Below are 11,625 nucleotides of genomic sequence, written 5' to 3' on the forward strand. Positions count from 1 at the left end.
TCTATCCCCCTGGCTGGCTTGATATCCAATCCAAGATGACTTTTCAAGAGGGCCTAAAATATGTCATTATGATGCTGCAATAATGTAGATGGAAAACTTGTGCACGGGCCTCCTCTTGCCCCACCTGAAGAGGATGCGTCAATAGTGTATGAAAGGGTATAAATATGATATCATTTTTTTATTTTACAGACACACACACACACACACACACACACACACACACACACACACACACACACACACACACACACACACACACACACACACACACACACACACACACACACACACACACACACACACACACACACACACACACACACCAGTGCGCGCCTTAGGAACAGGTGGAGGCCGGGCACGCGACATGGGCACCTGTGCATTCAGCTGCGCGCACCTTGTCATTACCGCCGCCGCATGACCACAGACAGCGAGACGCTCGGCCAACAATCACATTCCAACTCTTCTTCCGTTCCCCGGGTTGAGCTTATGTTCTCAGTTCTAGCTCATTTCCACTCGCTGTCGTTTCAGTTAGCACTCATCAGTATTTGGGCTACAGACAGACAGAGAAACCGATAGACAAACAGGGTGTTTTTAGAGAGTGAGATCTAGAGCAAAGAATGTCAGCATCCCTATTTTCTTGATCCCTGCCATCGTGGTATTCATGTTTGTCCTACACGTCAATGTTAACCAAACCGTTAATTAGTTTCGACTATATAAACTGTAAAGTGTGACTTGACTGACTTTAGGCACGCCTTGCATTGTCCCATGGACAATATGTCTGGAAAAGTTATTCTTAAATCTACCGCATCCATAGATATTAAGACCATTCATGTAGTCTATTTCAAGTTTGCAAGTTATTTATTAGCACCTGATGACCGAGAATAGAGGCTATAGGTCTTAAGTTATGGGAGTGCTGACGTAACACACTTACAGGAAATGAAACTGGGGACTCCATCTAGCAACAGTGATAACTTGTTGTCCTTATGAAGAATGATTTTCTGAATGAAATATAATATAGGCTATATTTTTTAGCTGTTTGGGGACTAATTTCATACGAATCACCAACTGTTTTTATCAGTGACCTATAAAATAACATGGAGGCAAAGATTTCACCAACTTTTTGCTGTTGTTTTGCCTCTATAATTCAAGTAGCTGATGGTGAGATGCATTGTTTTTTTCTAGGCCTAGTTCCCCAATTCGGAAAAAAGTCATACAAAGTTTTAGGTCTCACACAAATGCATAACACACACGTTTATAAATACATCAATTGTATGGAACAAGTTTCCATAATGTAGGCTTAAAACGATGTTGTTGTTTTGTACATGATTAATTGGCCTTACATGCATTGTTTATAATTGTTTATTGTTTATTGTGCCTTTCTGGGTGAACCTAGTCATATCAGCCTCTTCACACTTACTACACAAAAATACATTCGGCTACAAATATTACTCAAATGTAAACGTGTGTATATGCTACGCTTCGACCTCTACCTCTGGAGGAAGCGCATGACACTGGCCCGACAATTTCCTCCCTTGAAGCAGGGAGGTGTGAACAGAATTGTCTCATTGAGCCAACACTCCTACAGTATAAATAGTAATAGCAAATCAATGTTTTTAAAATAGCTGACATAAACTAACATGGCTGAGCTTGCTGTATGGGTCGCGTGTTGTAGGTCATTGCATCGGTAATTAAAAAGATAAACATACAGTATGTCATCAGTATTGTTTTGATTGATTAATTCCAGTCAATCATTTTTAAAGGATTAAAAAGGCCTAGGTAGCCTAGCCACCCGAAGTGTGAATATAAACCAAATTTGATCAGGTTCACATTTTCTTAGAACACAAATAAATGGGGCTGTTTGAGGCTATAAATAAATAGCTTAGGCTATAAAAACATGATGTTACGTTTCCCCTGGCCCAGATCGGTATAGGCTTCTTTAAGCTACCTGCAGCTGTGGTTCTTATGAGTAGGCTACAGTTGATCAGACTGAAGCACAGACTAATTGTGCACGTTGACAAATCATGAGGCATTTTATTGTAGTATTTTTTTTTTGCTAGGTATGAGCATCCATATAAAACAGCACGTCGTGAATTCACTTATACCACTTTTTCAAATGCTATTTGCTTTTAACACACGTAATTATTTGCATGATGTTGATAGAAAATGAAGCCTGCTTTGTTGTAATGTTGTAATGTAGGCCTACTGAACTTGTGTATTCATATGAGAGGGTTAATCGTTCATTTTTTTTATAGGCTAACGTTAGGCTATTTGATGAAGACATGTTGTTATAGCAACTCTGTGCTTTTGTCTTGAAGCTCAAATGTAATGAGTGTAGCTAACAGACGAGAAAATAAACCCTTTAATTGTCTTCGCATACATGTTTGTGAATTGTTGCGTTATTCAATAGTGATAAATATTTTAGAAGAAAAGTTTGGAGAATAATTTGTGGTTACTGGCTAGTGGTTACTGTGATATTTACGCTCAATTTGAGATGCGGACCAAGAATGTCGAGTTGCCATCCACAACGAAAGGTATGGCATGGATTTCATGTGAATTGAAAAGTAGAATTATGTTTCGCTACACCGCTCCTGACCCTCCTTCATATCTCGGGAAATACAGTAGACCGTACTTCAGAGTTCGGTCTGACATCATGTATGGTAATCCAATTAAACACGGTAACCCTGAAAGTACAAGCGTACTTTCTTTATGTGAAAGCGGGAGTCGAGGACTCTTATCTTAAACGGGACCTAGGTCTATAGACCCTTAGCTTCAAAAGCTTCACATTGTCCATGGACTAAAGTGAAGATTTTCAGTTGTGAGCCTATATGAGAAAATTGTAAGGTTACCTGCCATTGTTAATTTTTGATTGGCAATATCAACATAGGCCTGGATGTATCGTGAAGAACGCATCATTTTCTCAATCCTTCAACGCAGAAATATGACCCAATAATGAATCCCTGGAGTATAACCAATAACCCAAATCCTAAATCTAAAAAAGCCTACCGTTTGAAATCGCAACCCTTCTTGTATATGTCCATTTATGACTTCCAAAAGTCAATTGTAAACGAAAAAGAATGTGTTAAATGTTTCCTTACATGCCATATTAGTGCACCTGGCAACATATTTCAAGTAGTCTATTTGGAATTTGCTCAATTGTCCGTTTTTTTTGTTTGCAATTCAATTGTTCTCAGTGTCGATATAGAACTTGCACCCTAGTTGAAATTACACAATTCATACCATTATTAATTTCTCGAGAAATCCACCATATACTTTGTTCTATTAAAGGTGCGGTCGTCCTGCTTATTGTGCGTTTCCGTTCAGGTGTAACCTCTGTTGTATAGGGTTATGGCAGCTTACTGATGATGCCGCTCTACTGAGTGATGGATAATTGATGGGGACAGCATCAACAATTTAGCCCATGTATTTTAATATATGTCAAGTAATTAGATAACGGTGGTAGGCTATATTTACAGTCAACCTGCTACAGTAGCCTACAGTTGTCTGTGTGAGAAGGTTTTCTGTTATAGAACGTCAAATGGGGAATCCATTGCACGGGCAGTGCAATGCCCCTATTGGGGTTAATTAATGAATCAATTAATTCGCCATTTAATATAGCGAAACTTATTAAAATTGTTTATTTCAACATTATTATTTTGTAACTTATTACGATGTTTGAAATGTAGTCTATAGTTGTGAAAATGACTTTATATTGTCCCATGTTTCTTTGGAACTAACTTCCAAAGAGATATTTTGTTGCAGATAAGCCATTTACTTGGTGACAGTGATTGACAATTGATTATGGGTCAATATTGCATCGGAATACATTCGGAGAGAATGTGTGAAGAACGAGTTTAGCCTATAATGTGATAACCAACAGCGCAGTGAACTTTTCACAACATCTCTAGGTTATATTGTGTGTATAGTATGCATAAATGACAGGTAGGCCTAACTGACATTAATGCGCTCTCTATGGAGCAGTCTCCGGAGAGAACTAAAGTAAATGGGGATACAGTTAATGAAGCTCCACTTGCCCTCTGAGTCGCCGGCACAGTATGCAGCGTCGAAGTTTGGATCAAACTTGGATCAAACTCAGTTCCCATTTTTCTGTTGTATATTGTACGTTGTAAACCGAATGGGGCACGGATTATGGGGATATTGGTTTGGTTAGACCTTGGGCGAATGTATTTTATATAGGCCTACTCAAACTACAATTTTGGGGGCTTGTAATAAGTAGGCGTTTAAGTTCAAAACTCACGGCTGTACTTTCATGAACTTATTTCATCCGTGGAGTACTTTCACCACAGTAAAATTAGAGCTTTCAGAGCTGTCAATTTCGTTTAGTGTTGTAGTAAAATTATTATTACTAATTTACTCTACCTCACGGTAGGCTATATCACATAGGCTAATAATAATGTAAACAGCATGCTTAATGCATATTCTCTCTCAGTTTTGTCTTGTTTTGGAGTTTATAGAACGTTTTTGTTTACTTTTGCCTCACTCATTGACCACCACACTATAGGCAACTGACATCCGGTCGTCTGATCCGAGAGCATGCTCATATTATCCTCATTATTATTTCCATCATGACTGTTTCGAATCTGAGCTGTCACGGACTGCCAGTGTCCGGTTGGGAGTGGTAGACGCTCAGGTGTGGAGACGCCTCCGCCTCTCCCCACCTCTCTGCACAGCTCACTGCTCCACGATCTGGTATAATGAGGGTTCCTGTGGGGCCCTCCCGGGTAAGGAGGTGGCGTAACCCGCTCCAACACCTCCACTTGCCGGCTCCCCAGGGCCACGCCTGCCGCAGCCCTTTCACCGGGAGTTCACGTCCAGCGTGCAAGTTTTGACAACGATAATGATGCGCGCGGTGAGGCCGAAAGGGGGAGGGGGTCTGTTGTATATGTGAATGTTTGAGACGAGGACGAATGTTTGAGAGGAATGTAGGGAAATTACGGAATTTTTAGAGTTCTTCAGCGACCCCCTCGATATCAGGACAAATTTGCAAGGAGTAGCCTATGCTATAGTCTATGGGCCTGAATTCAGCTAAGCCCCGAGGAATTATTCCCAAAGCCACAAATCTTACGTTGCCTAACCACTTAACTAATTACGGTGCAATTGGTCACATGTAAAATGTGGGAGAAGGCTACTTGCTCAAGGCAAGGGTGCAAGTCCTACATTCTGGATGACAGTACCAGGGCACTGATCACCCCTTATAACTATCATGGTGTGAACCCACATATCTCTATACAGGTACCATTAGCTTAATGAACATGCTTAACAGATCCCTCCTGTCTCTGTAAATATTATTTAATGCTTTCTCTAAGTCAGAATGCACATATCTTTTAAAAAAACAACAACAACAACATACATTTGACTTATAAAGATGAAGTTGGACTGTCTGGTTGAGGATGTGCTCTGCCTGCTAAGATGTCTTGCTACTAAGATGGATCTATGGTGTTAGTTGGAGAGATGTGCTGTCATTTACCATTGCTAGTGTCAAGGAAGGGACAAAAGGTGCCTGTCCCCAATGGGGGTGGCCTAATTACACTATTAGTCTTCTGATGGGGACAGTCCACTCTAAGTGTCCTGAGGGACTGACTGAGACACAACATTAGGGCCATCATCAGCTTGATAGGATGTCAAGGAGGACTAGACCCTGATGGGTGAACTAGTTTATTGCTATTCATTTGTTAGATGAGGTTGAATTTAGGGTTTGTTAGATGAGGTTGAATTTAGGGTTTCTAAAGGGGGAGACCTTACAAGATTTCAAAACAGAGAGAAGTATGTTTCTCAGCCTTTCTGTTGCTGTAGTGAGGGCACATTGCTCTACCATATTATAAACTACCATAATATGTCACATCTCTTCTAACATACCCAGTGCCTTTCGGCCATTTAATGATATTGGTTAATAACCCATAGTGGATTTTTATGCTCTCGCCTTTGTTTGTCATAATTGTGTCAGTATTTCCTTAAAATCCTTAAGAGTCTATTGACGCACCTGTGCATCAATCCAATGAACATAACACAAAAAAAATCCCCATTAAAATCTGTCCGTTTAAGCTAGAGATATCTGATATATGTTGCATGAGCTGCATCTAAAGTGGCAGATCTACAGTGCTGTTTGTCAGACCAGGAGGCACCTCGGAAATTGGTCTTCTCGCAAAAACATCTGTAGTGTCTGAACGTGGAGTCCTCTGAAGTCGATAACACTGATGTGCCAACTTCTGTCTGTAGCATCTGAACCGTTTGGGCCCCAAACTAATATGCTCTATGACCCCTACAAGTGTCACAGGACTTATCTGAAGGTAACCCATACAAGTTCATGGAAAAATTGACGTCATTTTGCGGTAAACAAAAATAAGGGGTCAAATATGTCCCAAGAAATATTTATATATTTCCTGAGCTTTCTTAAATCTCCACTTCAAAACCATATTCCTTATGATTTATTATTTGACTGTCTTTTTTGCCAATTATGAATGTGTTATTCAATGCCTTTCCATGGGCTATAGTAGTAAACGCCAAATTCAATATTTTATCACATCATTTTTTACAATATTTGTTTTATACTTAAAGGGTTTCAAAAATTCTAAATCAAATTGCTTAATGATCCATGGTTTGACCATCTTAAAGCGATGACATTGTGAAGCAGGGCTCCCTTGCAAGAGAGACTTGGTCTCAATGGGACTTCCCTGTATAAATAAACATGACATAAAATAAAAATACATAAATAGCACAGTAAACCAATTCAGGAGCCAGCCATGGATGTGACTGAGAGAAAGGCAGAGCTATAGCGAGAATGTTAGATGGGGTGATCGCTGAGAAGGAGATGGGTGAATTCAGTCCATCATCCAGTCTCGGGGCCAGAGAACACAAGACTACAATAGATACATTCTGTAAGATACCAAGTGGCGAAACCCAAAAATTAGAAACTTGATGTGACCCATTCCGCTGTTGAAGTCACATGTTTCGCTGTTGAAAACATGTTTATCACACCTGACTTCCTCTAGGTCATTTGTAAATCCTCAAGTGGGCATCGTTGGCCTTCTGAGGGGTCGTCATTGGCCAACAACAACCCATAGGTAGCACAGTTGACCATGCACTGGCTTAGTCCACCACATCAAAGTGTACCAAGAAACTATTTTGATGTTCATTCATCTCTGATGACTCTTAGCCTAACATTGGCCTATCTGGACCAAGCCCCCAAAAGCCAAAGCCAGCATATCTCTTAGTATAGCCTAGTCCAGTTCAGTATGGGACACACAGGGCCTTTTTAAATCTCTCAGCCTCTCTCTTCTGCCTATTTTCTTACCTATCCCAGTTCTGTTGCATACACCATATCAGTTATTACAGCCTATACAGCATCATATCTGTAATTGTCTATCCCATGTAAATTGGAGAGAGAGGGACTGTTGCTAGTGATGTTTCGGATCCCGTCCTGGTCTACAGCTTGGAGCCAGGGGGAGGTCTCTCCACCTCCACTCTGCATGGCCCCGGTGACGCAATTAGGCCCTGACTCGCGCCAGGGACTCTTCACTGCTAGCTTATGGGCTTATCGCACCCGGATTAGAGCCCCATTGAAGACATGGGGGTTTGGGGTTATTTGGGGACCACGCTTGGCAAACAGGCCCACAATGAGCGACAGAGGAGGGAAACAATGTGGGAGTCAGTCAGACCCCCCCGCCTCCGGACGTGGAGTGCCCCTGCTTGAACGCAAGCTCATTAGAGCTGGTCGGATTTAGCCATTGTTAGGTTTTTGGTTGTTTCTGTCTGTCTGGCTCTGTCTTGTTCGGCCTCTGCTTTTATTGCTCTCACTATCTCTCTCTCTCCCCCCCTCTCTTTCTCTCTCTGCATATGCCACCCTCTATTTCCCCCTCTCTCTAATCCTTTTCTTTATCTCTCTATCTATTTTGTGCCACTCATACCTTTTGTGCCATCCTCTCTCTATCTTCCTTTCTTTCTCTGCCTGGTTGTGCCTCTCCCCTCCCTCTCCCTCAGTTTTTTTTTATCCTGGCCTCCTTGTTTGCCAGAGAGATGTTCCTGCCCTCCTCAACTCCTCTCCAGCTGTGAGAGAATGATTTTCTCCACTCTCGACGTTGACCTTATCCGCAACGAGAGGGGAAGCATTCAGGGCCCCGGCCTCTGATGTGTGGACTGTGATAGTTCTACAGAAATCTGGTGGAGATCCCTATCTGTGCCCACGGTGGAAGGAGTGGCGACAGGGGAAAAAGAGGGATGAGAATGGAGGGAGAGAGATAAGGCGTATCCGAGAAGTGACGTTGAAATGTTTTGACCCATCCACAAGGTGTGTCATTAAGATACAGATTTGGAGAAAGCAAAAAAGATAAAGATTTGAAATTGGGCGGCGGGGAATTGTGATGGGATCAATTTAAAGGTTAAGAAATACATTTGGAGATTGATTTTGTTGGAGTCTAATGTACAGTGCACAGAGGCACAGATCTGGGGAGGGGTACCAAAACATTTCTGCAGCATTGAAGGTCTCCAAGAACACAGTGGCCTCTGTCATTCTTAAATGGAAGAAGTCTGGAACCACCAATACTGTTCCAAACTGACCAATCGGGGAAGAAGTGACTTGGTCAGGGAGGTGACTAAGAACCCGAAGGTCACTCTGACAGAGCTCCAGAGATGGGAGGATCTTCCAGAAGGACAACCATCTCTGTAGCACTCAACCAATCAGGCCTTTATGGTAGAGTGGCCAGACGGAAGCCACTCCTTAATAAAAGGCACATGCCAACCCAGTTGGAGTTTGCCGAAAGGCACATAAAGACTCTCAGACCATGAGAAACAAGATCCTCTTGTCTGATGAAATCAAGATTCAATTCTTTGGCATGAATTCCAAGCTTCACGTCTGGAAGAAACCTGACACCATCCCTACGGTGAAGCATGGTGGTGGCAGCATAATGCTGGGTGGATGTTTTTCAGCGGCAGGGACTTGGAGACTAGTCAGGTTTGAGGGAAAGATGAAGGGAGCAAAGTACCGAGAGATCCTTGATGAAACCCTGTTCCAGAGTGCTCAGGACCTAAGACTGGGTTGAAGGTTAGCCTACTTGGTAAGTATTTTCTTCTTCTTGAACTGCACAATTGGTTAAGGGCTTGTAAGTAAGCATTTCACGGTAAAGTCTTCACTTGTTGTATTCGGTGCATGTGGAAAATAAAGTTTGATTTGAAGGTTCTCCTTCTGACAGAACAATGACCCTAAGCACACAGCCAAGACAACACAGGAGTGGCTTCAATGTCTCTGAATGTCCTTGAGTGGCCCAGCCAGGAACCTGACTTGAACCTGATCAAACATCTCTGGAGAGACCTGAAAATAGCTGTGTGGCGACGCTCCCCATCCAACCTGACAGAGCTTGAGAGGATCTGTAGAGAAGAATGGGCGAAAGTCCCCAAATATAGGTGTGCAAGCTTGTAGCGTCAGAACCAAGAAGACATGAGGTTGTAATCGCTGCCAAATGGGCTTAAACAAAGTACTGACTGTATTTAAAGACATGGATGACTTGTATGCTGTGTGATAACATGCACAAATTAATGAGTGATTGATTGACATACTGTATATTGAAGTAGGCCTTTATGCCAATAAGTAATCTATGCTATAACAACTACAGTAAAAAATGAATTTTCGTTTTTCTTGGAATAGAAACACCATAATGTTAATTAAATTAAGCTACATTTCTAAATAGCAATCCCATATAGTCTGTTCTCACAAAAAAATATTTTAATTTTTAATTTTAAAGTCTTTTAGTACAGCCAATATTAAAAACAGTCAAATGGATTTGTGAATAAAATCGCTTTAGGCGACATGTTGCAGTTTACTCATTGTTTAATTATTCAAGGCTCCCTTTGTTATTTCATCTTCTAGCTAAAATGCTTGATTGTATTTAAAGACATGGATGACTTGTACTGTATGCTTTGCCAATAGGTTATTTACGCTAAAACAGCTACAGTAAACAGGACCCATGTCCTTTCATAACTTAACTTCTCAAAGATGCCCTCTGGTGGTCAAACTAGCACTAACTAGCATTAATGTCAACAATGGCTGACACTTAAATAAAGTGCCTTAGAATTCTGCAGCAGCCTGCAAGCTGTGCTGCAGTACTATGCAACTTTTAAAGGAAGAATCAATGTATGTAAATGTGATATTTCAGTTTTTGTTTTGAATAAATTTGCTAAAAATTCTAAAAACCTATTGTTGCTTAGTCATTATTGGGTATTGTGTGTCGATAGATGATGGGGAACAACGATTTAATACATTTTAAAATAAGGTTGTAAAATAACAAAATGTGGAAAAAGTCAAAGGGTCTGAATACTTTCCCAAATACACTGTATTTTTACACAATAATGTGTTTCAAAATAACTCTTTGAAAATCAACTTTGAGTTCAAGATTTGCACAATTTGGTTGCATACTTTTTTTCTGGCAGTGGATGTTTAAATAGAAATGCAAACATATTGTTTGTTCACATTGCCCCTTTAAACTTTGATAGCTATAAAACCTATAAAACCAAATTAATCATTTCAGATTTTGCATTGCATGTGTGTGTGCCTGTGTGTGCTACACTACTTTAAAAAGTCAGTGACAATACCTGTTGTGTTGTTTTGTCCAACTAGCTCTCACAGTCACACATCAGAATTAGATGTTTGTTAACCGTCAAATTTTCGAAGTTGTTGCAAACGTCAAATTTCAAAGTGTTTAATGTTAAGTTTAGGCATTAACTCTGAAATATTGAGGTTAGGTGTTAACTCTGAATGGTTAAGGTAAGGGTTAAAGTTTGGGATAGGCTTAAAAAAAATCTCAGGAAGAACTTTCTATACCTGGATTCAAACTTGCAACCTTTGGAATCAGAGGCTTACACCCATCCGCCATCCCCATCCACAATGTACTAGCAAACTGAAATCTACTTGAAGGTAACAGTGCTCACTGTTGCCTCTAGTGGCCGGTTTCCACGTTATCTCCCAACATCTTCAGACGTGGACATCGAATACTGACCTTCATCACCTGTGACCTGGCTGGGTTTGTCGAAAAAGTCTTTCAGAAAAAGTATTTCAGCAGATTTTGTGCATTTTCGTGTGTTTTTAATTTAAACTGTTATATTATAACTATTTCGGTGACAACCTGGTTGATTAACAATATTGGGTTGTTGACATGTTTTTTTATATAAATAAATGTGGAACACAGAAAAAGGGAGTGTTGAACACCATAGCCAAAAATGCAATTCTCCAATAACTTTCAAAAGATTGTTCCGAAGTTTGCCAGCCAAAAATGTATTTATCTATGAATGAAGTCACAGAAAAAAATTGTATTTTCCTACAAATTATGTCACACAAAAATGTGTGTATTTTCACACAAATTATGCCACACAAAAACAAACAAAAATGAACCAAATCTGTTGAAAAACTTGTTGTACATATTTGCATGAATTGACTGTGAGATCGTGTTGCAAACAACCTTTCTAGACTGTACCATTACCTTGTACCTACTAGGAGATGCCTACAGACCAACCCCATTGTCTCAGGTGTGGTTTTTATTTTCTTACCTTACCCTAGCTCTAAACCAATCACATGTATTGCCTAAACTTAACCCAACCATTAACCCTAACCTCAACCAACTG

This window comes from Oncorhynchus tshawytscha, linkage group LG26 (assembly GCF_018296145.1).
Source record: "Oncorhynchus tshawytscha isolate Ot180627B linkage group LG26, Otsh_v2.0, whole genome shotgun sequence".
Taxonomy (NCBI): Eukaryota; Metazoa; Chordata; class Actinopteri; order Salmoniformes; family Salmonidae; genus Oncorhynchus; species Oncorhynchus tshawytscha.